Consider the following 6,000-nt stretch of genomic DNA (forward strand, 5'->3'; position numbering starts at 1 on the left):
CTGTTGCTTACATACCAGCACTGAGGCCAGATCTCCTCCTCAATGGTGAGTTATATACAATTAACTAAAAATAAAAAAAACTGAAATCATTAACAAAATGTTTTTCTGCTTCCTAATGTGCAACTAGAGGTACGTTTGTCTATAAATTTCTTAAACAGCTTCTCTGTTCCACAATTCATGTTTTAATAGTAATTTAATGGTAATTTGAAACACATCAGAGTAAATATTCAAAAGCCATTTAGATGGATAACTAAAAAGTTATCCATCTCAATGTCTTAGCCGCAATATTCAGTTACTTATCCAGCTAAATTCTAGTCAGATAATTCTTTAAGTGGCTACAATTTAGGCAGATATGTCGCGGGTGCTCCTGGGGCAGACAGTAGGCATTCTGGGGAGGAGCGAAGTTAGTCTGTTAGGTTAATTGGCTAACTCTGGCCACGCTGCAGGCAGGTCTAAAGTTAGCCAGACATACTTATCCAACTGTCTAAGATAACCAATTATATTCCATAGTGTGGCCATGCCATTGAATATCCCATTTATGTTAGCTGGATAGGTGTATCTGGCTAGCTTATCTAGCCACTCAATGGCAGAATATGGACCCCCAAGGTCTATAAGTTTGAGGTAGCATTGTGCATTTGACTTAAATGAATGGCCCATCCAAGCAGAAAATATAATTTTCAGGTTGTTATGACCAGGAGGGATCGTGAACCCTTGGATCGACGGGGAAGTTGGTACAACCTTAGGAGATGGCTCCTCAGGTTCCCCCTTCAGATGGCGAGGCGGAACAGAAGTTAGAACTGGTTGGATCTTCGCTGCAGGTGACTTGGATGGACCTTTGAGAGGTCAAAGAGGCGTGGAGTTGGTGCAAGGGCCAACTGGATCTTTGCCACTGGAAGCCTGCGCCCCCCCCCCCCCCCCCCCGGGAGGAGCCTGTAGGGACCTGGTCCACTGGGACTTAGGTGGACCTTTGAGAGGTCAGTGATGCGTGAGGTCAATGCAAGGACCAGCTGGATCTTTGCCACTGGAAACTCGCGGTCCCCCCGGGAGGAGCCTGTAGGGACCCGGACCGCTGGGACTTAGGTGGGCCCTTGAAGGAGGATGGTCCAAAAGAAGTCCGAGGTCGAGTACCAGAGGATCGCCACTTGCCAGTCCGAAGTCACACACCGAGGAATCACTGCTGGCCAGTCCAAAGTCACACACCAAGGAATCACCGAGAAGAAGCAGGAATCAGGAAACAGGAACCGAAGCACCAGGAGACTCACCGGAGCAAGCAGACTCGTAGCAAACAAGTTGCCAAGTCGAGGTGTGACCGGAGGAAGTCTCCTTTTATACTTCCCCTTGTCTAGTCTATTGGAAACAGGTGCAGGCAATTTGGAGGACGAGGCCCCTTTAAATCAGCCAAGGAGGCGTGACCTGCGCCTAAGGGCAGGGTGGCCACCTTGGATCCTGGAAGCCCTACAGAACAGCCCGACACCGCAAGGGGAGGCCTGGGGCATCTCCCCCGCCGGCCATCACCACGGGGAGGTGCGGCGAGGTGCGGGGATGAAGGGCCTGGTTTCCCCGGCACTGCCGCGGCGGCCCGATGCCACGGCTCAGGTAGGGGGACGCGGCTGCGAGCGGCCACAGCACACATCACAGGTATTTTCAATTCATTAAAAAGAAATTGCCTTCTCAGCTTCCTGGACCTTGTTTCCTTCCCCTAGGATAGCCCCTACTGCTGCTGCATCCTGATACTCATCTGGAGCATCCATGGTCTCCTCTGATGCCCAAGAAATGCATAGGGCATTCAACTGCCTAACTTTGCTGAACCAAGCCCAGATAGGGTCTCTCCAAGTCCATCTAATACTGCCCTCCCCCTTTAGCCCTCTGAAAATTCTTCCAGGATCAGGGATCAACCTGGCTTCTACTTACCTCTTCCATTTGGGACATTGAGGAAGAAAGAGATAGGAGATATGTCTACTTGTTTTGTCCCACCAGCATTCCTTTAGAAATGGTGCCATCAAAATAGTCCAAATACAAAAAATAGTGTTTAATTCAACATTTTTTATACACGTCACATATCCACTATAAATCTATACAAACATGAAGCATATATTAAACACCCCCTCCCCAAACACAATAATACCATAACCAAACTAGGAACCTAGTTTTGACAAATCCAATCGTCTTCTTCAGGGACACCCTCCCAATTAAAACATATCAACTCCCACATTACATTGACCACATATAACCAACATCAGTGTAATGTGGGGGTTGATATGTTTTAATTGGGAGGGTGTCCCCTGAAGAAGACGAATGGATTCGCCAAAACTAGGTTCCTATTTGGGTCATGGTATGATTGTGTTTGGGAGGGGGGTTAATGTATGCTTCATGTTTGTATAGATTTATAGTGGATTTTTGAAGTATATAAAAATGTTAAATTAAAACCATTTTTTGTATTTGGAGATATTGATTGGTAAATGGTGTGATATTGTTACCCTTTTTTGTTGCCATCAAAATAGTGCCAGACTTGGTATCATTAAGTTGTACGCCTGTACAAACATATGTCTATATAGCATATTGGGGCCAGAGGGCTACTACATTATTTTGATGTCACTTTAGCATTGCTCGCAAGGCCAACTGGTTCCATTTTTTAAAAGCTTCAAGCAGGGCAGGAGTGAGCTGGTATTGCTCCTGTCCTTTTCTTCTTCAAGGACCATTTTGGAAGGAGTAACAGGGTCTGGAAAGATGCCTGGACTTGGAAGATATTTTAAGAGATGGAAGGGGGGTGGAAAGTCCTAGTATGGACCTGACTGATCTCATCTTAGCTCAGCTTGAGCAGGCCCATCCTCTTCACATTTCTTGGTGATTGAAGGAGCCTTGGAGGCTCTGGCTGAGCTTGGTTTAGCTTAGCCATATAGGCTCTGGACCTACAAGACTCTTGGGGGTCAGAAAAAAGATCAGAGAGCCTCATTGAGGCTCTGGTTTGTTCTGTATTTGTTTGCTTTGTTTTTTAATGTTTATTTTGGTTCAGCAAACAAAACCTAAATAAAGACTAGCAGAACCAAAAAATAGAGAAAATTAAAATAACCCAAAATGAAAAACAAACCAAAATATTTTTGTGCACATCCCTAGTTTGAGGATGAATAAATATATATAACCCTCAAAATATAGTCGTCCAAATTCAAAAAAACCCTCAATTTTATATTTTTAGCATTCATCAACTTATAAATTTAACTTTAGGCATGATATATGCACATGTATAGCAGTAGGACCTTTATGCAAATGGCAACGGTATCACCAATTTTCAAGCTTATTATGCCAATTACTGAATATAATCATTGGTCCCATGTTTGTGCACAAAATTATTTTTTTAGAGTATTTTCAAATTGCATATAAAAAATTAGATAAAAAGTTGACACTTTCATTCCAGCCCAACATGGATAAACAGAAGCCAGTTGATATTGTGCATCTGGACTTTCAAAAAATATTTGACAAAATGCATCATTAGAGATTATTGAGGAAATTAAAAAGTCATGGATAGGATGCAATGTTCCCTTGCGGATTGAGAACCGGTTAAAATATAAAAAATAGAGAAAAGGGCTAAACGGTCAATTTTTTCATTGGAGAAAGGTGAATAGTAGAGTGCCCAGGGATCTGTAGTGGGACAGCTGCTATGTCACATATTTATAAATGACCTAGAGATGGGAAATAATGAGTGAGGTGGTCAAATTTGCTGATATACCTGAAGACTGGAGGGTGGCCAATGTAACCCCAATATTTAAAAAAGGCTCAGGGGTGATCCGGGTAACTATAGACCAGTAAGCCTGACTTCAGTGCCGGGAAAAATAGTGGAAACTATTCTCAAGATCAAAATCGTAGAGCACATAGAAAGACATGATTTAATGGAACACAGTCAACATGGATTTACCCAAGGGAAGTCTTGCCTAACAAATCTGCTTCATTTTTTTGAAGGGGTTAATAAACATGCGGATAAAGGTGAACCAGTAGATGTAGTATATTTGGATTTTCAGAAGGCGTTTGACAAAGTCCTTCATGAGAGGTTTCTTCGAAAACTAAAAAGTCATGGGATAGGTGGCAATGTCCTTTCGTGGATTACAACCTGGTTAAAAGACAGGAAACAGAAAGTAGGATTAAACGGTCAATTTTCTCAGTGGAAAAGGGTAAACAGTGGAGTGCCTCAGGGATCTGTACTTGGACCAGTGCTTTTCAATATATATATATATATATAAATGATCTGGAAAGGAATACGACGAGTGAGGTTATTAAATTTTCGGATGACTCAAAATTATTCAGAGTAGTTAAATCACAAGCAGACAGTGATATACTACAGGAGGACTTTGCAAGACTGGAAGATTGGGCATCCAAATGGCAGATGAAATTTAATGTGGACAAGTGCAAGCTGTTGCATATAGGGAAAAATGTTGCTGTAGTTACATGATGTTAGGTTCTATATTAGGAGCTACCACCCAGGAAAAAGATCTAGGCATCATAGTGGATAATACTTTAAAATTGTCGGCTCAGTGTGCTGCAGCAGTCAAAAAAGCAAACAGAATGTTAGGAATTATTAGGAAGGGAATGGTTAATAGAACGGAAAATGTCATAATACTTCTATATCGCTCCATGGTGAGACCGCACCTTGAATACTGTGTACAATTCTGGTCACCACATCTCAAAAAAGATATAGTTGTGATGGAGAAGGTACAGAGAAGGACAACCAAAATTATAAAGGGGTTGGAACAGCTCTCCTATGAGGAAAGGCTGAAGAGGTTAGGGCTGTTCAGCTTGGAGAAGAGACAGCTGAGGGGGAATATGATAGAGGTCTTTAAGCTCATGAGAGGTCTTGAACGAGTAGATGTGAATCGGTTATTGACACTTTCGAATAATAGAAGGACTAGGGGGCATTCCATGAAGTTTGCAAGTAGCACATTTAAGACTAATCGGAGAAAATTATTTTTCACTCAATGCACGATAAAGCTCTGGAATTTGTTGCCAGAGGATGTGGTTAGTGCAGTTAGTGTAGCTGGGTTCAAAAAAGGTTTGGATAAATTCTTGGAGGAGAAGTCCATTAACGGCTATTAATCAAGTTTACTTAGGGAATAGCCACTGCTATTAATTGCATCAGTAGCATGGGATTTTCTTAGTGTTTGGGTAATTGCCAGGTTCTTGTGGCCTGGTTTGGCCTCTGTTGGAAACAGGATGCTGGGCTTGATGGACCCTTGGTCTGACTCAGCATGGCAATTTCTTAAGTTCTTATGTTCTTATGATACAAAATTATTCAAAGTTAAATCACAAGAGGACTGTGAGAATTTGCAAGAGGACCTTGCTAGACTGGGAAACTGGACATTTTATGTGAACAAGTACAAAGTGATGCATATAGGGAACAGGAAACTAGAGATGTGAATTGTGTGCCCGATCGTCTTAACGATCGGGTTCGGCTGGAGGGAGAAAAAAATCTGATCACTGGAGATGTGAATCGGAATCGGTTCCGATTCACATCGTTAATTTTTTTTTAGTGAGGCCCGACCCTTTAAAATTGACCCCATACCTTCCACCACCCCCCCGAACCCCCCCAAAACTATTTACAAGTACCTGGTGGTCCAGTGGGGGCACGGGGACCGATCTCCCTCTCTCGGGCCATTGGCGTCATTTTGACTGCCACTCAAAAATGGCGCCGATGGCCCGATTAAAAAAAAAAAACCACCCGACCCATCTGACTTTAAAGATCTTTAAGCCATCTTTAAAGATGGCGCCGGCCAGCCAGTGCTCCTACCATGTGACAGGGGCCGGCCAATGGCACGGATACCCTGTCACATGGTAAGGGCAAAGGGCCATCGGCGCCATCTTTATGATTGGCAGCCGATGGCTCGAGAACGGGACATCGCTCCCGGGACCACCACTAGAGCACCAGGTAATTTAAAAATGTTTTGGGGGGATCGGGAGGGTGGGAGAAGCTAAGGGGTCATCTTTAAAGGGTCGGGTGGGGTTTTTTTTAATCAG

The sequence above is a fragment of the Rhinatrema bivittatum genome, chromosome 1 (assembly GCF_901001135.1).
Source record: "Rhinatrema bivittatum chromosome 1, aRhiBiv1.1, whole genome shotgun sequence".
Classification (NCBI taxonomy): Eukaryota; Metazoa; Chordata; class Amphibia; order Gymnophiona; family Rhinatrematidae; genus Rhinatrema; species Rhinatrema bivittatum.